The sequence below is a fragment of the Lissotriton helveticus genome, chromosome 1_1, assembly GCF_964261635.1.
Source record: "Lissotriton helveticus chromosome 1_1, aLisHel1.1, whole genome shotgun sequence".
NCBI lineage: Eukaryota > Metazoa > Chordata > Amphibia > Caudata > Salamandridae > Lissotriton > Lissotriton helveticus.
In genome coordinates, this window is record NC_136057.1 from 51,819,614 (window position 1) to 51,845,955 (window position 26,342).

A 26,342-nucleotide genomic window follows, 5' to 3' on the forward strand; every position below is an offset into this window, starting at 1 on the left:
GGCTGCTCGCAATCACGCTTCACAGGGGACCAAAGATGCAATTACCGAGCCCAGGTCTAGGCCGGGAAAATGACTCATCTGAATGATACTCCCTCACTGGGGGCATATATGCCTTAGCATGCTTGCGGCAGGGTCAGAAATGACATCTCTAAATAAGTTTAGCACAGCAATACCATTATCCACCGAGTGCTTGCTTTTTGAACACTTTTAGCTGGGACTTAAACATCAGTATGCCACACATCATGCCCTTCAGTACCGAACAATGCTAATTAGTGCATGGACTTTTAGAATAAATTAATCTGAAAGGGACGGACCACGCCCGGCATGCAAAGAAGAAAGATGCTGCACAACTTGTGAACCTGGGCACCCGATACCTGCAGTTTAAGAGGGACGCTGCAACGTTCTCCCCTCTTCCACCGAGGTATGTTGCTAGGCCCAAGATCTGCTCTCTGTGCTCCTTCACGCAAGAGATCTTTTTTCCACGCTGCTCACTTTTAAATAGCAAGAGCTGTAAATGGTGCCTCAGTGATGTGTGAAGTGTATGCGCTTCGCAACGGAGTTTGCGCACTCGATGTTATTACACTAAATGCACGTAGCCTACAGGGAACACTGGTCATTAGGCATTTTTACTATAAGCCCTCGCTAAGTTACAACATTCCAGTAAAACATACTTTGGGGTAAGCAGGACATAAGATTGTTACAGTGAAAATGGATCCATCTTGTTTGTATTAATTGGTGTTGTAGAAACGTTCGTTTTGATTGAAGTTCCTGGCATAAACTGTGCAGTGCTAGGGTTCAGTTTAGTATGTATTATTTGGTGCCGTTGCATATGTGACTTTGGCGTAAAGCTCTTCTCACACCCAGTGCAGTGATAAGGCCTCTTTCCTGTGTGTGCACTTTGATGCCATACATGGCCTTTCTTTCTGAGAAAAGCGCTTGGAAGACACTTTGCAGTGATAAGGTTTCTCTCCTGTGTGTTTGTTGTTACGAGACTTGAACTTTGATTTAAGCTCTCATGTGTGTACGCTTTGATGCCGTACAAGCCCTCCGTTCTGGGAAAAGCGCTTTGAACACACAGTGCAATGATAAGGTCTCTCTCCGGTGTGTATTAGTTGGTGCGTTCGTAGATTTGCATTTTGATTGAAGCTCTTCTCGCACACAGTGCAGCGAAAAGGCTTTTCTCCTCTGTGTGTTCCTTGATGATGTACAAGGTCTCTCTTATTAGCAAAGTGCTTGGAACACACAGTGCATCGATGAGGTCTCTCTCCGGTGTGTGTTCTTTGATGCAGTACAAGGGTCGACTTACGAGAAAAGCACTTCTCACACACAGTGCAATGATGAAGTCTCTCTCCTGTGTGTACACGTTGATGCCGTATGAGGTCTCCCTTTTGAGAAAAGCGCTTTGAACACACAGTGCAGTGATAAGGTCTCTCTCCGGTGTGTATTAGTTCGTGCTTTAGTAGATTTCCCTTTTGACTGAAGCTCTTCTCACACATGGTGCAGCGAAAAGGCTTTTCTCCTGTGTGTATGCGTTGATGCTGAAGAAGAATTTTCTTTTGAGTGAAGCTCTTGGCACATACAGAGCAGTGATAAGGCCTCTCTCCTGTGTGTGCGCTTTGATTAGGCCTCTCTCCTGTGTGTACGCTTTTATGAGGCCTCTCTCCTGTGTGTACGGTTTGATGGGGCCTCTCTCCTGTGTGTACGCTTTGATGAGGCCTCTCTCCTGTGTGTACACTTTGATGAGGCCTCTCTCCTGTGTGTACGCTTTGATGAGGCCTCTCTCCTGTGTGTACACTTTGATGAGGCCTCTCTCCTGTGTGTACGCTTTGATTAGGCCTCTCTCCTGTGTGTACGCTTTGATGGGGCCTCTCTCCTGTGTGTACGCTTTGATGAGGCCTCTCTCCTGTGTGTACGCTTTGATGAGGTCTCTCTCCTGTGTGTACGCTTTGATGAGGCCTCTCTCCTGTGTGTACGCTTTGATGAGGCCTCTCTCCTGTGTGTACCCTTTGATGAGGCCTCTCTCCTGTGTGTACCTTTGATGAGGCCTCAGTGTCCCCTTTGATGAGGCCTCTCTCCTGTGTGTACGCTTTGATGAGGCCTCTCTCCTGTGTGTACGCTTTGATGAGGCCTCTCTCCTGTGTGTACGCTTTGATGAGGCCTCTCTCCTGTGTGTACGCTTTGATGAGGCCTCTCTCGTGTGTGTACGCTTTGATGAGGCCTCTCTCCTGTGTGTACGCTTTGATGAGGCCTCTCTCCTGTGTGTACGCTTTGATGAGGCCTCTCTCCTGTGTGTACACTTTGATTAGGCCTCTCTCCTGTGTGTACCTTTGATGAGGCCTCAGTGTCCCCTTTGATGAGGCCTCTCTCCTGTGTGTACGCTTTGATGAGGCCTCTCTCCTGTGTGTACGCTTTGATGAGGCCTCTCTCCCGTGTGTACGCTTTGATGAGGCCTCTCTCCTGTGTGTACGCTTTGATGAGGCCTCTCTCGTGTGTGTACGCTTTGATGAGGCCTCTCTCCTGTGTGTACGCTTTGATGAGGCCTCTCTCCTGTGTTTACGCTTTGATGAGGCCTCTCTCGTGTATGTACGCTTTGATGAGGGCTCTCTCCTGTGTGTACCTTTGATGAGGCCTCAGTGTCCCCTTTGATGAGGCCTCTCTCCTGTGTGTACGCTTGATGGGGCCTCTCTCCTGTGTGTACGCTTTGATGGGGCCTCTCTCCTGTGTGTACGCTTTAATGAGGCCTCTCTCCCGTGTGTACGCTTTGATGAGGCCTCTCTCCTGTGTGTACGCTTTGATGGGGCCTCTCTCCTGTGTGTACGCTTTGATGGGGCCTCTTTCCTGTGTGTACGCTTTAATGAGGCCTCTCTCCCGTGTGTACGCTTTGATGAGGCCTCTCTCCCGTGTGTACGCTTTGATGAGGCCTCTCTCCCGTGTGTACGCTTTGATGAGGCCTCTCTCCTGTGTGTACGCTTTGATGAGGCCTCTCTCCTGTGTGTACACTTTGATGAGGCCTCTCTCCTGTGTGTACGCTTTGATGAGGCCTCTCTCGTGTGTGTACGCTTTAATGAGGCCTCTCTCCTGTGTGTACGCTTTGATGAGGCCTCTCTCCTGTGTGTACGCTTTGAAGAGGCCTCTCTTGTGTGTTTACGCTTTGATGAGGCCTCTCTCCTGTGTGTACGCTTTGATGAGGCCTCTCTCCTGTGTGTACGCTTTGATGAGGCCTCTCTCCTGTGTGTACGCTTTGATGAGGCCTCTCTCCTGTGTTTACGCTTTGATGAGGCCTCTCTTCTGTGTGTACGCTTTGATGAGGCCTCTCTCCTGTGTGTACGCTTTGATGAGGCCTCTCTCCTGCGCGTGCGCTTTGATGCTGTACAAGAGATCTCTTATCAGCAAAGCACTTGGAACACAGAGTGCAGTGATAAGGCCGCTCTCCTGTGTGAGTTCTTTGATGCAGTACAAGGTTTGCCTTCCAAGAAAAGGTTTTGGAACACACTGTGCAGTGATAAGGCTTCTCTCCTGTGTGTGTTCTTTGATGCAGTACAAGGTTTGCCTTCCAAGAAAAGGTTTTGGAACACACAGTGCAATGATAAGGCCTCTCTCCTGTGTGTACGCTTTGATGCTGTACAAGAGATCTCTTATCAGCAAAGCGCTTGGAACACAGAGTGCAGTGATAAGGCCGCTCTCCTGTGTGAGTTTTTCGATGCAGTACAAGGTTTGCCTTCCAAGAAAAGGTTTTGGAACACACAGTGCACTGATAAGGCCTCTCTCCTGTGTGTACATTTTGATGCTGTACAAGACATCTCTTATCAGCAAAGCGCTTGGGACACACAGTGCAGTGATAAGGTTTCTCCCCTGTGTGTTTTCTATGGTGCTGTAGTAGATTTCCCTTTTGATTGAAGCTCTTCTCACACATGGTGCAGTGAAAAGGCTTTTCTCCTGTGTGTATGCGTTGATGCTCATGAAGAATTTTCTTTTGAGTGAAGCTCTTGGCACATACAGAACAGTGATAAGGCCTCCCTCCACTGTGTGTTCTTTGATGATGTACAAGGCTTCCCTTATAAGCAAAGCGCTTTGAACACTCATTGCAGTGATAAAGCTTCTCTCCTGTGTGTACACTTTGATGTCGTACAAGGCTATTCTTATGAGCAAAGGGCTTGGAACACACTGTGCAGTGATACTGCCTCTCTCTAGTGTGTGTTCTTTGATGCTGTAAAAAAGTTGCCTTTTGAGTGAAACACTTTTTACATGTTTCGCAGGGATATGGCCTTTGGCTGGTGTGTCCTTTTTTGTGCCTCACAAGAAGTGTCTCATTGATAAATTCTTTGTCACACACATTACAAGCAAAGCGTCTCTCCTTCATGTGCATTCTGCTATACAACACATGGAGTGGAGTATAATGGACATAAGGTGTGGATATTCTTAAAAAGGTTGATGTGTGTGTGTGTCTGTTTTGTATTTCCAAAACACTTGCAGGTATAATCCTATGTGTTGTTCATCCCACTAAAATCTAACTTTGCAGTTGCATTTAGGAAGCAAACTGTGTTGTTAAATGAAACATACAGGAAAATTATTTTAGGTAGAATGAAGTCCCGCATGAACCAGGAAGAGGTAGACGAAGGGTTCCTGCTGTTCAGGCGTCGGCAGTGCAGTGACTCGTAATAATGATAATTTTATCTGAACATGGTTCTGAGAGATCGATTCTCCTTCCAAAGCATACAGCCCTCCATCAGTGCTAGCAGTGACGCCTAGCTCAGGTTTATGCATATTTGTGGAAAGACCAGGATCCCATGAGCTCAGGTGCAAGCAAAGATAATGACCTATTTGACTGTTGTTGGGCTGCTAATATACAGTAATTTACAGGGTCAAAGGCCCCCTCACAGTCCTGGGCTCGGTGCCACTGCACCTGCTGCACCAATGGTAAAGTGCACAGAAGCATCAGGAGTCAGCAAGCACCAGCAGGAGTGTGTGATGAATGGATCAAGAACAGCAGAAGCATCTGCCGTCCGCTGGGAAAACACGAATATTGACTTCAAACAAAATATTATCTCCAAACCTAAGGCTGAAAGAGACATCTTCAATCATGAGGAGCACAAATAAGTGATTAATTTGTTTTTTTAAAACCCTAAGTGCCGGTGCTCATTCCACCGCTGTTGCTGCACACGTGCAAACCTGGCGCTGCACCATTAGTTTAGTGCCCTATTGGCTAGTTCTCCTGCTGGGGGAGTAAATCATTAGGTGCCTCTTGTACAAAGTATTTTTGCAGTCGGAAACGTCCAACCGCAAAAATGCTTTTACAAATGTACCGAATACAAATTGTGGTTTGGCAACACGCTACCTACTCGCAATTAGTGTGTGCGATTGGTATTTAAAAGGGGCGTGTTTACGGCATTTCTTCCGATCTGAATGCGACTGTATCAAGGTCAAAATTTACTGACTCCCTGAAGGAGGTGGTAACCCATTTGCAAATAGGTACGGGTCCTTTGAAGAATGGATAACAAATATTTTTAAGAGCAGGCGGCTGTCCCACAGATCCTACTGTCTACTCTTAAAAAAAATGAAAGGAAAAGCTTATTTTTTTTCTTTTTAAATGCATCCCATTATCCTTTAAAGGAAAATGGGATGCATTAAAAAAAAAAACAGACTGCTTTATTAAAAACCAATCATAGCCATGGTGGTCTGCTGACCTCAGCAGGCTGCCATCTCTGTGATGTGTGTGATTCCTAATGGGCCTCAAATTGCGACCTCCCTCACTAATATGCATGAAGTAGGTCTATTTGTCACTTGCTAGCAATCGCTAATGAAACTCAAAAGAGTTTCATACATTAGGAATTCCGATTTCCAAATTGCGACTCATAGAGAATGGCAAATAGGAAAGTTGGTATTCCTGATGCTAGTACATCCTGCCCTAAGTCTTGTTGTATTTTGCATTCTTCGAATGAGGAAAGCAAAAAAGGGCTGGGATAAAAAAAGAAATTAAAAAATCAGTCTGGACACAGTACTTACTCCTTATAAGAGGTAAATCAAGTTATACCTGGTGGCACTCATAGATACAGGGCTGCTCAGTGGGTTCACTGCTTTCCAGTTGGTTGCGGCAGAACTCTTCACTACTGTGCACTGTAGAGCTTACAAAGCGACACAAAAATAAATGTGCGCCCTATAGGAGGGGATCTGAAATGCACAGAATGCTGACACAAACCCATTGCAATGCAAGATACAGCAGGATTTATTTAGGAAAAGATGTCTACATACATCAGCAATAACCACAGTTCAACTATTAACTCTTAAACATATGTGATGAAAGGTATGATGGGAAGGGAAAAGAGCCCTCGTTTTCTTCTGCAGCTCCAACTTTAATCAATTCAGAAAAGGGGGTGGTGATGAACAGAGTGTCTGAATTAAGCAGACCACTCTTACCCAGTCCAAAGATCAGGGCTTGATCCATCACCGTTATTTAGCTCACTGCACCATCTCAGCTCAGAACCTGGCTATATGCAAATTAGTCTGTCCCTGGCCCAGTGCATCATGGGAACAGGGCAGACCAAACTACCAAGCCAATTCTTCACCGGAAAGGAGACAAGCTTCCGGGGACCGGTTTCTGGCATTTCAGCCGTCGTCGGCCCGGCTTGCTTGAATCCAACGTTAATCAGGCACCACAAAGAGCGAGCAGCACCTGGGCTGAAGATGGAAGCAAGTCCGTTCCACGAGGCGAGTACCTCTGTGCGCTGCAGAGGGGCTACGGGCTTCGATATGTTGGGACTTTGGCATCTGTGAATAGGGGTCTGTGCTGAGAGCCCAGCTGTGAGCTAAAAGTTGTTGTGATGTGTAAGTAGTAGTTTAGTGTATGTTTTATAAGACGGCGTGAGAGCGTTGCGGCTGTGCCCTCATGTAATGGCGTGAGAGAGGTGGTAAATGAATCCTATATTCGGATGGTACAATAGAATCAACTAGCAGTGGGAAACGTTCAGGACATTTATAAAGAAATAACACAAGGATGTGATTGGTTACCGATCATATCCCCTTACATTCCTGTATGGCTGCTCGCAATCACGCTTCACAGGGGACCAAAGATGCAATTACCGAGCCCAGGTCTAGGCCGGGAAAATGACTCATCTGAATGATACTGCCTCACTGGGGGCATATATGCCTTAGCATGCTTGCGGCAGGGTCAGAAATGACTTCTCTAAATACGTTTAGCACAGGCATACCATTATGCACCGAGTGCTTGATTTTTGAACACTTTTAGCTGGGACTTAAACATCAGTATGCCACACATCATGCCCTTCAGTACCGAACAATGCTAATTAGTGCATGGACTTTTAAAATAAATTAATCTGAAAGGGAGGGACCACGCCCGGCATGCAAAGAAGAAAGATGCTGCACAACTTGTGAACCTGGGCACCCGATACCTGCAGTTTAAGAGGGACGCTGCAACGTTCTCCCCTCTTCCACCGAGGTATGTTGCTAGGCCCAAGATCTGCTCTCTGTGCTCCTTCACGCAAGAGATCTTTTTTCCACGCTGCTCACTTTTGAAAAGCAAGAGCTGTAAATGTTGCCTCAGTGATGTGTGAAGTGTATGCGCTTCGCAACGGAGTTTGCGCACTCGATGTTATTACACTAAATGCACGTAGCCTACAGGGAACACTGGTCATTAGGCATTTTTACTATAAGCCCTCGCTAAGTTACAACATTCCAGTAAAACATACTTTGGGGTAAGCAGGACATAAGATTGTTACAGTGAAAATGGATCCATCTTGTTTGTATTAATTGGTGTTGTAGAAACGTTCGTTTTGATTGAAGTTCCTGGCATAAACTGTGCAGTGCTAGGGTTCAGTTTAGTATGTATTATTTGGTGCCGTTGCATATGTGACTTTGGCGTAAAGCTCTTCTCACACCCAGTGCAGTGATAAGGCCTCTTTCCTGTGTGTGCACTTTGATGCCATACATGGCCTTTCTTTCTGAGAAAAGCGCTTGGAAGACACTTTGCAGTGATAAGGTTTCTCTCCTGTGTGTTTGTTGTTACGAGACTTGAACTTTGATTTAAGCTCTCATGTGTGTACGCTTTGATGCCGTACAAGCCCTCCGTTCTGGGAAAAGCGCTTTGAACACACAGTGCAATGATAAGGTCTCTCTCCGGTGTGTATTAGTTGGTGCGTTCGTAGATTTGCATTTTGATTGAAGCTCTTCTCGCACACAGTGCAGCGAAAAGGCTTTTCTCCTCTGTGTGTTCCTTGATGATGTACAAGGTCTCTCTTATTAGCAAAGTGCTTGGAACACACAGTGCATTGATGAGGTCTCTCTCCGGTGTGTGTTCTTTGATGCAGTACAAGGGTCGACTTACGAGAAAAGCACTTCTCACACACAGTGCAATGATGAAGTCTCTCTCCTGTGTGTACACGTTGATGCCGTATGAGGTCTCCCTTTTGAGAAAAGCGCTTTGAACACACAGTGCAGTGATAAGGTCTCTCTCCGGTGTGTATTAGTTCGTGCTTTAGTAGATTTCCCTTTTGACTGAAGCTCTTCTCACACATGGTGCAGCGAAAAGGCTTTTCTCCTGTGTGTATGCGTTGATGCTGAAGAAGAATTTTCTTTTGAGTGAAGCTCTTGGCACATACAGAGCAGTGATAAGGCCTCTCTCCTGTGTGTGCGCTTTGATGAGGCCTCTCTCCTGTGTGTACGCTTTGATGAGGCCTCTCTCCTGTGTGTACGGTTTGATGGGGCCTCTCTCCTGTGTGTACGCTTTGATGAGGCCTCTCTCCTGTGTGTACACTTTGATGAGGCCTCTCTCCTGTGTGTACGCTTTGATGAGGCCTCTCTCCTGTGTGTACACTTTGATGAGGCCTCTCTCCTGTGTGTATGCTTTGATGAGGCCTCTCTCCTGTGTGTACGCTTTGATTAGGCCTCTCTCCTGTGTGTACGCTTTGATGGGGCCTCTCTCCTGTGTGTACGCTTTGATGAGGCCTCTCTCCTGTGTGTACGCTTTGATGAGGTCTCTCTCCTGTGTGTACGCTTTGATGAGGCCTCTCTCCTGTGTGTACGCTTTGATGAGGCCTCTCTCCTGTGTGTACCCTTTGATGAGGCCTCTCTCCTGTGTGTACCTTTGATGAGGCCTCAGTGTCCCCTTTGATGAGGCCTCTCTCCTGTGTGTACGCTTTGATGAGGCCTCTCTCCTGTGTGTACGCTTTGATGAGGCCTCTCTCCTGTGTATACGCTTTGATGAGGCCTCTCTCTTGTGTGTACGCTTTGATGAGGCCTCTCTCCCGTGTGTACGCTTTGATGAGGCCTCTCTCCCGTGTGTACGCTTTGATGAGGCCTCTCTCCCGTGTGTACGCTTTGATGAGGCCTCTCTCCTGTGTGTACGCTTTGATGAGGCCTCTCTCGTGTGTGTACGCTTTGATGAGGCCTCTCTCCTGTGTGTACGCTTTGATGAGGCCTCTCTCCTGTGTTTACGCTTTGATGAGGCCTCTCTCGTGTATGTACGCTTTGATGAGGGCTCTCTCCTGTGTGTACCTTTGATGAGGCCTCAGTGTCCCCTTTGATGAGGCCTCTCTCCTGTGTGTACGCTTTGATGGGGCCTCTCTCCTGTGTGTACGCTTTGATGGGGCCTCTCTCCTGTGTGTACGCTTTAATGAGGCCTCTCTCCCGTGTGTACGCTTTGATGAGGACTCTCTCCTGTGTGTACGCTTTGATGGGGCCTCTCTCCTGTGTGTACGCTTTGATGGGGCCTCTCTCCTGTGTGTACGCTTTATTGAGGCCTCTCTCCCGTGTGTACGCTTTGATGAGGCCTCTCTCCCGTGTGTACGCTTTGATGAGGCCTCTCTCCTGTGTGTACGCTTTGATGAGGCCTCTCTCCTGTGTGTACGCTTTGATGAGGCCTCTCTCCTGTGTGTACACTTTGATGAGGCCTCTCTCCTGTGTGTACGCTTTGATGAGGCCTCTCTCGTGTGTGTACGCTTTAATGAGGCCTCTCTCCTGTGTGTACGCTTTGATGAGGCCTCTCTCCTGTGTGTACGCTTTGAAGAGGCCTCTCTTGTGTGTTTACGCTTTAATGAAGCCTCTCTCCTGTGTGTACGCTTTGATGAGGCCTCTCTCCTGTGTGTACGCTTTGATGAGGCCTCTCTCCTGTGTGTACGCTTTGATGAGGCCTCTCTCCTGTGTTTACGCTTTGATGAGGCCTCTCTTCTGTGTGTACGCTTTGATGAGGCCTCTCTCCTGTGTGTACGCTTTGATGAGGCCTCTCTCCTGCGCGTACGCTTTGATGCTGTACAAGAGATCTCTTATCAGCAAAGCACTTGGAACACAGAGTGCAGTGATAAGGCCGCTCTCCTGTGTGAGTTCTTTGATGCAGTACAAGGTTTGCCTTCCAAGAAAAGGTTTTGGAACACACAGTGCAATGATAAGGCCTCTCTCCTGTGTGTACGCTTTGATGCTGTACAAGAGATCTCTTATCAGCAAAGCGCTTGGAACACAGAGTGCAGTGATAAGGCCGCTCTCCTGTGTGAGTTTTTCGATGCAGTACAAGGTTTGCCTTCCAAGAAAAGGTTTTGGAACACACAGTGCACTGATAAGGCCTCTCTCCTGTGTGTACATTTTGATGCTGTACAAGACATCTCTTATCAGCAAAGCGCTTGGGACACACAGTGCAGTGATAAGGTTTCTCCCCTGTGTGTTTTCTTTGGTGCTGTCGTAGATTTCCCTTATGATTGAAGCTCTTCTCACACATGGTGCAGTGAAAAGGCTTTTCTCCTGTGTGTATGCGTTGATGCTCATGAAGAATTTTCTTTTGAGTGAAGCTCTTGGCACATACAGAACAGTGATAAGGCCTCTCTCCACTGTGTGTTCTTTGATGATGTACAAGGCTTCCCTTATAAGCAAAGCGCTTTGAACACTCATTGCAGTGATAAAGCTTCTCTCCTGTGTGTACACTTTGATGTCGTACAAGGCTATTCTTATGAGCAAAGGGCTTGGAACACACTGTGCAGTGATACTGCCTCTCTCCAGTGTGTGTTCTTTGATGCTGTAAAAAAGTTGCCTTTTGAGTGAAACACTTTTTACATGTTTCGCAGGGATATGGCCTTTGGCTGGTGTGTCCTTTTTTGTGCCTCACAAGAAGTGTCTCATTGATAAATTCTTTGTCACACACATTACAAGCAAAGCGTCTCTCCTTCATGTGCATTCTGCGCCGTTTCTTTAAGTAGATATTTTGAGTAAAATTCATCTTTCCTCCGGAACCTTTATGGCTTTCTTTCCCATTCATACTTTCTAGATGTGATTGTTGTTCTGCAAAATAGAAAAAACATTGAACATTACATGAAGAAAATATTTCTTGAAAAAGCTGCATTGATATAATATGGAGAAGTGAACAGTTACATTCAGGGAAAAAAATGTTTGTTCTAGGAAAAAGAGTCACACTTCCCTTTGAGATACAAATGGTGGCTAGTCCTCCTATACAAAGTGCGTTGACCTGGTCCTGCAGCAGGAGTATGCTGGGAAATAAAGTGATTCACAAGACCCACTGTTCAACATGGGGTTTCTGGTTGGCTAGGGTAGGTGTAGGAAGGTAGATACCTGACTATGGTTACCCCCAACTTTTTTGCCTGGTGTTTTGCTGGTTTTCCGACTTAGTTGACCTGGGGCCCTGCCAATCAGGACCCCAGGCCTACTGCTCTCTCTCTAAAATGGATTCCATGTACCCTAGGTACATTTCCAATTGGCACTGGGCCACCTTATCAGACCCTGTAACTCAGGGCATCGGTGTACCCAGAGCCTACCAGGGGCTGAAGCATGTATTATGCCACCCCTGGATGGCCATCTAAATCTGACACAACTGGCTGCACGACAGCTGGGGCAACGTGGCGTACTCGCCCGTTGCTTTAGGTATAGTATCCCTATATCTAACCCTAAAATGGACACCCGAGTTCCTATCAGTCACTCCTATGGCAGGCCTTAGACAATCCTGAAGGCAGAGTGCGTGGAATCGTGTGAATTGGGCTCTGGCACGAGCCGGGCCCGGTTGCAGCTTGCGGAACCAAGACCCAATGGCTGTTCCATGATAACGCGTACCATATCGGTAACTTCGGTATCGCGTTATCAAGACATGTCGAGTAAGGTGTCATACGAATCGGGATACTGACCCCTCACCAATACTGGCGACGAGGTTAGCATTCCACCCTTCTAGAGGGACACGACATGTACGTAACTGTGAACCCAGGTTAAAGTTAACTGAAGCCTCAGCTCCACAAAATGGATGCTGCCACCACAGACACTAGTCTGACCTCCTGCTGCTGGGAGTCCTTCCAGCGAGGAGAGCTTGGACAAAGGGTTTCCTGTCCGGGGCGGTGCTCGCACCATCCCAGACAGGGTTTTGTGTATTCTGGGTAGGTAGGGCTTACAAGAAGGTGACTGCGGAGTGGCACCCCGGTGCTCACTACGCATCTGCCGGTTAGAACCAGTTCCAGGGGCACGCAGCCCCTGACCTGGGGAAAGTCCGGCAGGGGAGAGGGGTGTAACTACCCCCCTTCCTGGTCCCACCCCTAGGGCAGGACCTAGTCATGTACCCACCCCTTTCTTTAGGTAAAGGCCGGAGCGGGGACCCTTCCAAATTAGATCATCTTTGAATCAAGAATACTTTCTACGAAAGGACTTTGAGACTCTTCTTAAGATTTCTCCCTTGTGGCTAAGGAGTAGTCACCCTGCATCCGCAGGCACCATCTAAGAACTCTGCGGTTTGCTGCAAGTCCTTCCTCAGGAATCCGACTGCCCAGCTCGACGAGAACCGGCTTCCCTGGCACCTCTGACCTCTACCCACATCGTCAGCTCAGCTGAGATCTGTGGGTGCGACGAGACCTCGAGGGACCGGCCATCATCAAAACCTGCACGCTTTCTTAACCAGCACGACCACCGAAGGAATCCTCTGGTGAGTGCTCTGGGGTCCGAGAAGCCCCGACCCTGAGCAGCTCCAGCACCGAAGTGCAGCCTCCCAGCATCTCCACGATCTGCGTGGGGCCCTTCTGCTTCGCTGGTCAGTCCGTTGTCCGATCACTAACCGCTGGCTTGTGACTCTTTGATGACGAACGACAACCACCATTGCTGGTCTGGTTGCTCCAGACTGGCCTTTGCTCCCTTCTGCGAAAGGAGCACCCGGACCCTCCTGGTCCACTCAAGATGCCATTTTATGCCCACCACGTGGCCCTGAAATCTGCCAAGGCTTGTTGCCCCAATCCTGGGCCCAGCGACGCCGACAGCATCAACCTTCGTGGGACAGCTCGCACCTCCATCCTGGTCGCTGACAACGCCTCCTGGTCCATGAGACTGCAGAGCCTAGCGTCGCCCACTCACCTGGTCGAGGTGACGATCATCCGGTGCCCTCCTGGTACCCTATGACTACTGGCTAGTAGTACGAACTTGGTCCCCTCTGCTTTCAGGTATCATCGATCTCTGATCCAGGCTTGGATCTCTACGAACTATTCTCCACTGGTCGCCGGCCAGCAACTCCTTCCTTCCGGCTCCTGGCTCGTCAGCGAAGACCCCCGACGCCTGTAAGACTTGTGCAGCCGCAGCCCTCGTGGCTAGGTAACTTCGGCATTTCGGTGCCTGCATAGCCTCCTTACTTAAGGGTTCTGAGTCCCTCGCTTCCGACTTGCCTTATCGGGTCCGCCCGAGACCACTAAACTTTACGTGACCTCGGGCACTTGTTTTGATTGTGCACTTGAAGTATTTTCCTAAGAGTTTTGTTCTGTGCTTAGTACCCTGTCCTCATAAAGAGTCCAGGGCTGTTGTGATTCTAATAAATACACTGTTTATTTTCATAACACTTGTGTGGTGTCCTTTCACTGGGTGTTCATGGGGTATGTGATGGTATAACAGCTGGCTTAACACGCCCTCTAGAGTTTAGCCCGAAGACTGCTCGTATCCACGCTACTAGGATAGCTGGTCTAAGGTTGACTTACAACCAATCACCATAAGGGTCGTTTGGACCGATGCATAGTGGTCGCTAGAATAGTGAACACTGCATATCGGGCCAACTTCTCACATTGGTGAGCAGCGGTTGGGATTTGAGCTTGCTGTTGTTTCGCGTATCCTAAGAATATCTTGTGAAAGATCGCATAAGTACTCCAGGTACATATAACTTAGCTTAGAATACTCTGAGTTCTACTGAACCAGCTGTTGTAGCTCCTCAAGGCGTAGCACACCTTGGCTACAACTCTTAGCAAGGGATCAGTAGGTAAACATATAGTGTAGGTAGGTGCATCACTTACACCACACTAGAAGCAGCATGTCCGACAAAGGAGGAAACTCTGAGTCTCCCCTTGTGTCAGTCGACCTTCCACAGGTCACGTCCAGATATGCTGCACTTAGCTTCCAAGAGATGCAACAGCTCTGTACATCTCGGAAGCTAAAACAGGGTTCAAACCCTACAACTCCGTTTCTGATTGGTCTCTTGGAGACTTATGATGCTAGGAGGGCTGGTAACACAGACCCTTCTCATCCAGATGGGAACATGCCTCCCCTAGAGGGAACCACAGGTGACCCTGACCTTATCCATCTCTCTGCAGAAGGTGAAGAGGAGGATGAGGATCTAGAGCCATCTGAGGATGAGGCAGACAAAGGTCCAGAAGTAGTTAGTCAGCTAACTAGGGACAACTTAAGCAGGCATGAGAATGGTACTAGGAGACCCCTGGGGCCCCTCTCAGGCCAGCTTAACATTGGGAATGGACGAGTTAGGTCTCTATCAAGAGGCTCTAACAGATCCATTCGAACCAATGGCTCTCAGGCCTCTGCTCAGAGGAGGATGACATCCCCCCAGAGGAGAGCATATGAAGCCAAAGAAAGGGAAGTCAATCTGAGGATTGAAAGGGAAGAACTTGCCCTGGCCAAAGAGAGACTTGCCTTTGCTAGAGAGCAAGAATTGAGTGGGACACATCCCACTGGTGGCAGCATTCCCCCAAGGGAAAACAGGAGTTTAGACACTAGACACCTGAGTAAGATAGTGCCCCCCTTTAAACAAGGGGATGATATCCACAAATGGATTACTGCTTTGGAGAGGGCCTGCACTGTACAGTGTGTCCCCCAGAGTCAGTGGGCAGCTATCTTGTGGCTCTCCTTTGAAGGTAAAGGTAGAGATAAGCTCCTCACTACTAGACCTGAGGATGCTAACAATTACCAAGTCCTGAAGAATACACTGGTTGAAGGGTTTGGTTTAACCACTGAACAGTATAGGTTGATGTTCAGAGACACCCAGAAAACTCAGTCTCAGGATTGGACTGACTTTGTTGATTGTGCCACTAAGGCTTTTGAAGGCTGGCTACTGGGAAGTAAGGTTACTGATTTTAAAGGATTGTACAATCTAATTATGAGAGAGCAAATCTTAAGTAATTGTCAGAACCAGTTATTACACCAACACCTGGTAGACTCTGATCTGACCTCTCCACAAGAATTGGGTAAGAGGGCAGACAAATGGGTCAGAACCAGGGTCAGGCCTAAGAACCAGGGTGGTGACCAAAAGAAGGAATCAACCAAGCCTCAAGAGAAGGGTGGGAATAAATCTTCTGATCAAACCACAGGGCCCCAAAATTCCTCTGAAAAGGGTGGGTCCCAAACTTCTCCCAAAACCCAAAAGAAACCTTATTGTCATACCTGCAAACAGGTAGGCCATTACAAAAGTGACAACAGTTGTCCCAAGGCCAACAACAATAAGGAGAACATACCCCCAAATAAAGCTTCCCAGCCTCCTGTTACTACTAGTAGTAATCCCCGAGGTGGTGGGAGTGCCCCCAAGAATCTGGGTGCATTTTCTTTGGGAGTGCCTGGGGACTCTGGCCTAACCAGGTCCCCTGACTTAGATACTCTTGTCTGTGAGACTGGCATGGGGTTTGCCAACTTCACAACCTGTCCCAACACTTTGGGCAGGTACAGACAGGAACCCATCATCAATGGTTCAAAGGTTGAGGCCTACAGAGACACAGGGGCTAGCATCACCATGGTGGCTGAGAGCCTAGTCCCCTCAAGGCAACTTATGCCTGGTGCCACATACCAGGTAGTGAACATTGATGGAGTACAGAGAGATCATCCCATAGCAGTGGTAAATCTCAGCTGGGGAGGTGTCACTGGTCACAAGAGAGTGGCAGTGTCACCAAACTTGCCTGTAGATTGCCTACTGGGGAATGATTTAGAGACCTCAGCCTGGGCTGAGGTAGAGCAAGAAACCCATTTTAAAATGGTAAACCTCCATGGTAAGGTTAGTGGGGCAGTGATAGCCACAGCCCCAGTCCAAGATGTCCTCCCTGAACAGGTCAGGAGGGCTGTGCCAGTCACAGCCCTATCCCAGAAAGATGCCTTTCCTGAACAGGTTGGCAAGGCTGTGATGGTCACAGCCCAAACCCAAACTGAGTCCCTTCCTGAAAAGGTTGGTGGAGTTGTGATGGCCACAGCTCAAACTCAGACAGATAATAGTGTTGTGAAGCCTGAAACAATGGATCACTCCACTCAAACTGAGAGCATTGAGGAGGAAGAGAAGTCTTCCCCCTCCCAGACACTAGGTGAGAGCCAGCCTCCTCAGGGAACTGACTCTACCCCTGGTAAAGGAACTGCCCCAGAGGTAGTCAGGCCTAGCCTGACAGAGCCCCTGATGACAGTGGAACCTTCCCAGGTGGGACCCAGTCTGGAGCAGGTAACCTGCCCCTCTCTACCCTGCCTCAGTCAGCCCAGGGCTGTAGAGGTCAGGGAGGCCAGTGGTGGACCCCAAAGGGCCCCCTGTCCAAAAGAACTTCCCAATCAGCAGATTAGGATCACTGAAGCTAGTAGTCCTAGCCAAGTGAAAATAAAACACACTCCTGAGGGATCCCCCTTAAACTTAGTTAGGGAACTCCCACAGCTGGACACTGTTGGGCACAGCCAAACCTGGGGCCTAAAACCCCCAAACCTGACCTGTCCCTCCAGTAAGCCAAACAGAGGGACTCAGCCTCCAGCTTTAGGTAGCCAGAGGTTGACCCTGAGAGCTCATCGCAACTCAGTACTGGAAAGAAAGGCACATATGGTGGATAGTGATTGGAGGAAGTTGAGCCCAACAGTAGTGGAGTCTCACTTCAGTACTCCATTCCCACACCAGCCTTTTACTTTGCCAAAGCACACCACAGGTAGTGATTCCCTATGGTGGAGACCCTCAGATACCCTTAGGGTGAGGGGTTGCTTGATACAGGGGGTAACCATGCCAGTGCATGTACTACCTCATATGGCCACTCAGGCAATATAGGCTTACCTGGTCAAGGATAGCCTTATCTCCTTTCGTTTGGGGGGGCGGGGGGGTTGTGTAGGAAGGTAGATACTTGACTATGGTTACCCCCAACTTTTTTGCCTGGTGTTTTGCTGGTTTTCCGACTTAGTTGACCTGGGGCCCTGCCAATCAGGACCCCAGGCCTACTGCTCTCTTTCTAAAATGGATTCCATGTACCCTAGGTACATTTCCAATTGGTACTGGGCCACCTTATCAGACCCTGTAACTCAGGGCATCGGTGTACCCAAAGCCTACCATGGGCTGAAGCATGTATTATGCCACCCCTGGATGGCCATCTAAATCTGACACAACTGGCTGCACGACAGCTGGGGCAACGTGGCGTACTCGCCCGTTGCTTTAGGTATAGTATCCCTATATCTAACCCTAAAATGGACACCCGAGTTCCTATCAGTCACTCCTATGGCAGGCCTTAGACAATCCTGAAGGCAGAGTGCGTGGAATCGTGTGAATTGGGCTCTGGCACGAGCCGGGACCGGGTGCAGCTTGCAGAACCAAGACCCAATGGCTGTTCCATGATAACGCGTACCATATTGGTAACTTCGGTATCGCGTTATCAAGACATGTCGAGTAAGGTGTCATACGAATCAGGATACTGACCCCTCACCAATACTGGCGACGAGGTTAGCATTCCACCCTTCTAGAGGGACACGACATGTACGTAACTGTGAACCCCGGTTAAAGTTAACTGAAGCCTCAGCTCCACAAAATGGATGCTGCCACCACAGACACGAGTCTGACCTCCTGCTGCTGGGAGTCCTTCCAGCGAGGAGAGCTTGGACAAAGGGTTTCCTGTCCGGGGCGGTGCTCGCACCATCCCAGACAGGGTTTTGTGTATTCTGGGTAGGTAGGGATTACATGAAGGTGACTGCGGAGTGGCACCCCGGTGCTCACTACGCATCTGCCGGTTAGAACCAGTTCCAGGGGCACGCAGCCCCTGACCTGGGGAAAGTCCGGCAGGGGAGAGGGGTGTAACTACGCCCCTTCCTGGTCCCACCCCTAGGGCAGGACCTAGTCATGTACCCACCACTTTCTTTAGGATAAAGGCCGGAGCGGGGACCCTTCCAAATTAGATCATCTTTGAATCAAGAATACTTTCTACGAAAGGACTTCGAGACTCTTCTTAAGATTTCTCCCTTGTGGCTAAGGAGTAGTCACCCTGCATCCGCAGGCACCATCTAAGAACTCTGCGGTTTGCTGCAAGTCCTTCCTCAGGAATCCGACTGCCCAGCTCGACGAGAACCGGCTTCCCTGGCACCTCTGACCTCTACCCACATCGTCAGCTCAGCTGAGATCTGTGGGTGCGACGAGACCTCGAGGGACCGGCCATCATCAAAACCTGCACGCTTTCTTAACCAGCACGACCACCGAAGGAATCCTCTGGTGAGTGCTCTGGGGTCCGAGAAGCCCCGACCCTGAGCAGCTCCAGCACCGAAGTGCAGCCTCCCAGCATCTCCACGATCTGCGTGGGGCCCTTCTGCTTCGCTGGTCAGTCCGTTGTCCGATCACTAACCGCTGGCTTGTGACTCTTTGATGACGAACGACAACTACCGTTGCTGGTCTGGTTGCTCCAGACTGGCCTTTGCTCCCTTCTGCGAAAGGAGCACCCCGGACCCTCCTGGTCCACTCAAGATGCCATTTTAGGCCCACCACGTGGCCCTGAAATCTGCCAAGGCTTGTTGCCCCAATCCTGGGCCTAGCGACGCCGACAGCATCAACCTTCGTGGGACAGCTCGCACCTCCATCCTGGTCGCTGACAACGCCTCCTGGTCCATGAGACTGCAGAGCCTAGCGTCGCCCACTCACCTGGTCGAGGTGACGATCATCCGGTGCCCTCCTGGTACCCTATGACTACTGGCTAGTAGTACGAACTTGGTCCCCTCTGCTTTCAGGTATCATCGATCTCTGATCCAGGCTTGGATCTCTACGAACTATTCTCCACTGGTCGCCGGCCAGCAACTCCTTCCTTCCGGCTCCTGGCTCGTCAGCGAAGACCCCCGACGCCTGTAAGACTTGTGCAGCCGCAGCCCTCGTGGCTAGGTAACTTCGGCATTTCGGTGCCTGCATAGCCTCCTTACTTAAGGGTCCTGAGTCCCTCGCTTCCGACTTGCCTTATCGGGTCTACCCGAGACCACTAAACTTTCTGTGACCTCGGGCACTTGTTTTGATTGTGCACTTGAAGTATTTTCCTAAGAGTTTTGTTCTGTGCTTAGTACCCTGTCCTCATAAAGAGTCCAGGGCTGATGTGATTCTAATAAATACACTGTTTATTTTCATAACACTTGTGTGGTGTTCTTTCACTGGGTGTTCACGGGGTATGTGATGGTATAACAGCTGGCTTAACACGCCCTCTAGAGTTTAGCCCGAAGACTGCTCGTATCCACGCTACTAGGATAGCTGGTCTAAGGTTGACTTACAACCAATCACCATAAGGGTCGTTTGGACCGATGCATAGTGGTCGCTAGAATAGTGAACACTGCATATCGGGCCAACTTCTCACAGTAGGCACCTAAGCCAGGCAGAATCCACCACTCTAGTCGGGGTAAGCCAGATACACACCTGAGATAATCTGCGCTCACCCTCTGGTAGCTTGGCGCAGTGCAGTCAGGCTAGTTTAAAGATGCAATGTGTAGAGCATTTGTGCAACGCACTAGCGCAGCAACTCAGTGAGTAAATCACAAAAATGGAATCCACGCAGGATTAAGTAAAAATATATTCTATATTACACATTTACTTTTATCTTTGCGTTGAAAGTCGTCACAAAATGATTCACTTTACCACAGTCTATGCACATCTGTCCAATGGCGGGACATTTACCTTTGTGTGGAAATGACAGTCCGTATCTGTAACACGTTTTGTTTTCTGTGGAGACAGGACCTTGTGTCCCTCGGCCTTGTACCTTGGCTTACTTTTCGTGCTCATGACCGACGCACTTTGGGCACCTACGGCCTCCATGTCATTCACTTGGCAATAAGTACACCTGTCAGCGCAAGCAGCCTTGAGGACTTGATACAAGCTCAGTTTCCATCAGCATTCGCCGTTGAAATGCTTACGACAGACATCCATTGATCACTCTGAGGAGGGTAGGCGCCTAATCATAAATTAATTGAATTTACAGTGCTTTACCAAACATCCAGTCTTTAAACAAACTCATCAATGGTCTTACTTGGTCTCTGAATGAAGATATATCTTTTATCATTCACATTGGGCACTGGCTTAAACTGGACATTAAAGGCCTTTTCGATTTGATCATATGTCTTTTCACCTTCTTGTAAATTCTTTTTCATGGCTTCTTTCCTCCTTCACCGGCTATGTTTCTCAAGATACTTTATACTCTTTTTCATCTATTGCATCTATGAAATCTTCAAAAGTCTCTATCCATCCATCTATCGCCAATATTCTGTTTTTTTGCAATATGAAACACAGTTGAGGGTTTTAAGAATGCAGCAGCCGTATATACATTGGAGGACAGTAGTGGTCTCTCGGGCACTTCCTGTGGAACTTGATCAGACAGAGCTTCTCTAGCGCCTCGTGATGTGCTGGCTTTGGGGTCAGCCTTAATGACCTTTGGAGCTTGGATCTCGCCCTGGCTCTCCATCGGAGCTCTGTATGTTATGGCTGTCTAAGGAGTTGCTCTGGGCCCCTTATGCAGCAGCTTTGGTGGCGGGCCGCTTCGTCTGGGAAAACTCAGCAAACTCAACCCCGACCCTCTTTCTGAGACTGCTCTCCAGCATGTTGTAAGACGATGATTTGTTGATGGTTTAGAGAAGTAGATAAATCTTTGTACAGTACAAGTACATGAAAGCAGATAACACTGGTTGATTTTGAGCTTAAATGTTTCTTCACAAACACCTGGTTAATCTCTGCTTCATAACACATGAATTTCAGTGTAATGTGAACTGAACTATTTCTGGGCGCTTTCCTTGTCCACCGTTAGTTTTCTTACTCAACATAGCGTAATCATATTAATTTGCGTAATGGTGCCATATATTCTATTAGAAGCTGTTTCGTTCAGTTCCTATCCAGTGACATGTAGACTTTCAGTGTCGCCGTCTTTATCTTTAACTAACAGGAGAGAATTGCCAATACTGATGAACAATTAATTCATGTATTTTTTAGGTACAGTACTTGAAGCAAAATTCAAGACCAATAGCTAATTAATAACTTTTATTATTCTTTAGAGTTTTATCAACACAACAAATCATGTATTTAACGATTGCATATTCCAAAAAACACACAAATAACCATATAAAACAGGGGGTCGATATTCAGGAATCATTCAACATATCACGCATATCCCAGACATACACAGTACAACCATTCAAGGGAGGGAAAAGGATACAATTGCTGAGAGCAATACAAAAAAGTTTTTCAATATTTACAAAATAGCACAAGATGAAACCAGAAAGAAAATTGAGAAAACGAAAAGAAGCCAGGGTCTGCGAGGCACTTGACAACCAGGTTGATTAATAATTAATCTGATAAACAGTACATTCCTATGGAAAAAATTCTATGTTATTTAAAACAGGTAATGTACAAGAAAATGGGGACAAGCAAAAAAATTATCATTCATGACATCCATGCTTGTCACTGTTGCAGACGACTGTATGGCTATGGCCTACGCGTTTCGAATCCCATTGGATCGTGGGGATTCTCTTCAGGGCCTGGTGTTTTCTCAAAGGGCAACAGTATTCAAAACTTTGAAGGGCCTCAACTTTATCATAGGATGGAATATGCCAGAACGTTTCTTTCATAAGAGAGAATATCACGATAGGGTAAACCACAGTGGAGACCTATTAATTAAGTAGCTAAAATTCAATTGCGCCGAGGAAAGAAGATTCGAGAAGAAAGTCGAGCTTCTAATGTACACCTTATGTGGTGAAAAGCAGGGGCAACTTGCACCTTTCGGTCCGTTTAACTTGTAAAGGACTCGCATGGATCAGCAACACTCAAGGGTTTGAGCAGGATAGATGGCAGATAGTTTTATTTAGTCCGTAAGACGTGTAGGCTAGTCTCGCAGGAGCCAGAGACCGGTGCTGACCGCTTTGATGCCGCTGAGTTTTAGGAACTGACTTAGAACCCTTGTTTTAAACATTTCAAACCATTTCCGCCGAATTATGGGCAATTAACATGCCGGCGCCCGTTCAGGCTACATTGTATCAACTTCCCTCGAGCCGTTCAGGGCTACATTGTATCAACTTCCCCGGAGCAGTTCTCTGATTGTTGCATGTTTTCGCGACTAGCCTACACGTCTTACGGACTAAATAAAACTATCTGCCATCTATCCTGCTCAAACCCTTGAGTGTTGCTGATCCATGCGAGTCCTTTACAAGTTAAACGGACCGAAAGGTGCAAGTTGCCCCTGCTTTTCACCACATAAGGTGTACATTAGAAGCTCGACTTTCTTCTCGAATCTTCTTTCCTCGGCGCAATTGAATTTTAGCTACTTAATTAATAGGTCTCCACTGTGGTTTACCCTATCGTGATATTCTCTCTTATGAAAGAAACGTTCTGGCATATTCCATCCTATGATAAAGTTGAGGCCCTTCAAAGTTTTGAATACTGTTGCCCTTTGAGAAAACACCAGGCCCTGAAGAGAATCCCCACGATCCAATGGGATTCGAAACGCGTAGGCCATAGCCATACAGTCGTCTGCAACAGTGACAAGCATGGATGTCATGAATGATAATTTTTTTGCTTGTCCCCATTTTCTTGTACATTACCTGTTTTAAATAACATAGAATTTTTTCCATAGGAATGTACTGTTTATCAGATTAATTATTAATCAACCTGGTTGTCAAGTGCCTCGCAGACCCTGGCTTCTTTTCGTTTTCTCAATTTTCTTTCTGGTTTCATCTTGTGCTATTTTGTAAATATTGAAAAACTTTTTTGTATTGCTCTCAGCAATTGTATCCTTTTCCCTCCCTTGAATGGTTGTACTGTGTATGTCTGGGATATGCGTGATATGTTGAATGATTCCTGAATATCGACCCCCTGTTTTATATGGTTATTTGTGTGTTTTTTGGAATATGCAATCGTTAAATACATGATTTGTTGTGTTGATAAAACTCTAAAGAATAATAAAAGTTATTAATTAGCTATTGGTCTTGAATTTTGCTTCAAGTACTGTACCTAAAAAATACATGAATTAATTGTTCATCAGTATTGGCAATTCTCTCCTGTTAGTTACTGTTATGGCTCAGCCTTGCTGATCAGAGCCAACCCTTAGCTGTTTTTTGGTCTTTATCTTTAAGCATTTTATTCAGGCTGGCACTGCGCTGAGACTCCACCAGCGCCAGCATCGATTCTGCCTTTCAACTGAGGCACATGTGGCACGCACGAGCAGTGGGCTTGACCATAGCAAACTCTCTGGAAGAGCGCTTTCAATGTACGGGCTTCGTATCCTCTATCTTGTCACCAGTTATAGCTTCCTTCCAGCCCAGGTACTCACCAATAACCAAGCCACACGTGGAGAGTAGTTGAACACATCTTCATTACACTGCGTGTACGTCAGAACTCAATGTTCTACACCGGCCTTTAACTCATCTCTCCAGCACTTACGTCCTTACCGATGATAAACCTTGGAAGTCACTCATGAAGGATCGATGCTACTACTGCAAGAATAAGCTTGTCAGTTGCACTGAAGAAAACAGCTATTGAATTTGGTAGACATTGCCCTCTCTACAGGGTCACCCCTAAACTGGTGCCTTCACCCTTCCTATTATTGCTGAATTTGTTTATGTTGGCCTTAGGACACCCTCCTGTTCTACGCCACTGTGAACCCATGTGGTACCCTTTGTAAAAGCTCTCAGGACCAACTAGGCTACCCCACTGGCACTCCCTAGCTGTACACGGCCAGGACCAGGCCCAAGGCCACCCAGATGCCACTTGTCCTTGCCCATCCACAGAGTGGGTGTAGTTATCCCTGGTACATAGTAGCTATTCTCCACTCTTCCCCTCATAAAGGCACTTCTAGACAGCCACTGATCCTCCAGCCTAGGGTCCGCACCCTCAGGCTGACCAGAAGTCACGGGCGAGGCTTTCCTCCCCCTACCTCTCCTCCTAGGGTTCTGCACTCTCCTGTAGCGATCACCCAAAACGGCACAAGAAGGAAAAAGTGCATTTTCATCATGAGTCCCAAATGGAGAAACTACAGGTCCCAGAAGGCAAAGAGGCGCCAAGAAACAGGGAAGTGGGCGGACACTATATAAGTTCCTCCCTATCACTGGAACGGTGCTTGTCAATGATGTTCCAGAGCCTGTTCTGTTTACTGCCTTGCGAATGCCTGTTCCTGCTAGCCGTCAGCGTGTGCGACGGAATAAACGTTTTCGAGTGTCACATAGCCAAAGAAGAATCAGCGTGACCAGACGTCTTGGAGAGTGCACCGCCGACCAAGAGCCTGCGCAGTCAGACTCCGTGGAGAAACCCTCGCCGACCAAGAGCCTGCGCGGTCAGACACATTGGGGATTCCCTCGCCGATCAAGAGCCAGCGCGGTCAGAGTATTCACACGCGCTGCTCCAAGAGAACAAGCCTGAAGGATTCCCGTCATCGTGAAGTCTGCACAAGCCATATCTACTAACAGCAAGTATTATGGGGAGAGCGGGATTACTTTCATAATTCCATTTGTGTTTCTCAGTATTTACTTTAGACCTCGTTTTGCCGCCTCCCTATTTAAAAACCCTACGTGAGTGGAGTATTCTGTGTACCCTGTGTCCTCCCGACGTAGGTAATCAGAGGAAGTCTGTTTTTTCTGTTTAACTCTTTGTCCACACGGAGTGGTGTGGTGATGATTAGACGTGCTGTTAACGTCTAATCGATATTCAGCTACCAAGTACAGCAACTTAGTCGAGGTGAATGCCCTTGTTGAGAAGTGACGTAACTTCTTGTACTTTCTTTGCTAATCTCCGTAATTCTGATTTTCCTGGGATCTATACTGAAAGAAGAAGAATAGATCTCGGTAGGTTTAACTATCAAGGGAAAGGCAGGGAGGACAACAACCGCAGTATTACTAAGATCTTGTTGTCTTTCTTCTCATCCTCTTACAGTATTGTCGACCCCTGTGTCTACTATGGTAGTGTGTATCTGAGACATTCGAAGAACCCTAGACGTCCTCTGCCCATTCACCTCGCGGCCTCTTTCCAGATTCCCTCACACAGTGGTGAAGTACCCAGTGTTGAGGAATTACGGAGAGAGGCTTTGAGGACTATCATCTTATCGTCCCTGCTGGTCTTTGGAATCAGGTTAGTGGCACATGCGTGTTCTTGCGCTGCTTGTAATCACGACAGATTGACAAGCCCAAGAATACTGTCCAGCCTGGACGATGGATACGAACGCGGTCCTTACTTCCTTACTGGAAAGTTTCTCGAACTTGCAGCAGGAAGTCCAGACCTCTCGAGCAGAAAATCAAGCTCTGTATAAAGAAGTGGCGGATTTGCGTAAAGACATGTCCGATCTTGCACAAAGAGAAACCGTTACTAAACCATTGTTGAGACCAGCCACCTTGCCCCCTCCAGCCTCCTTCCCGTCAGGAGGTTCCTTTGCTGCTCCTTCCTCCTCTACTGAGGCTACTCCTACCGTACACATTATTCAGAATCAAGGGATACCTCTAGCCCCCCCCGAAAGATTCTATGGAGACCCCAGAAAATTCGAAACATTCTTGAACCAATGCCTTCTTCATTTTTTATGTAAACCCATGGTATTTCAGGATGATGCATCCAAAACAGCGTTCATGATGTCGTACATGGGAGGGAATGCCTCCAGTTGGACAATCCCTTTGCTGGAACGAGATGATCCTGTGCTTCAGAATTTCTCTGATTTTTGTCTTGAACTACGGAAGTTGTTTGACAGAAAGTCTCACATGATGACCTTGGACAGGGAATTAATGACTTTACGACAAGGGTCCCAAGACCTCTTGTCTTATATTACCACGTTTAATCGTCTTATAGTGGAAACGGATTGGCCGGTTCAAAAAAGAATATCCTTGTTTTACCAGGGACTGAGGAGTGAACTGAAGGACGTATTGGCACAGGTGGTGCAACTACCGTCTACTTGTGA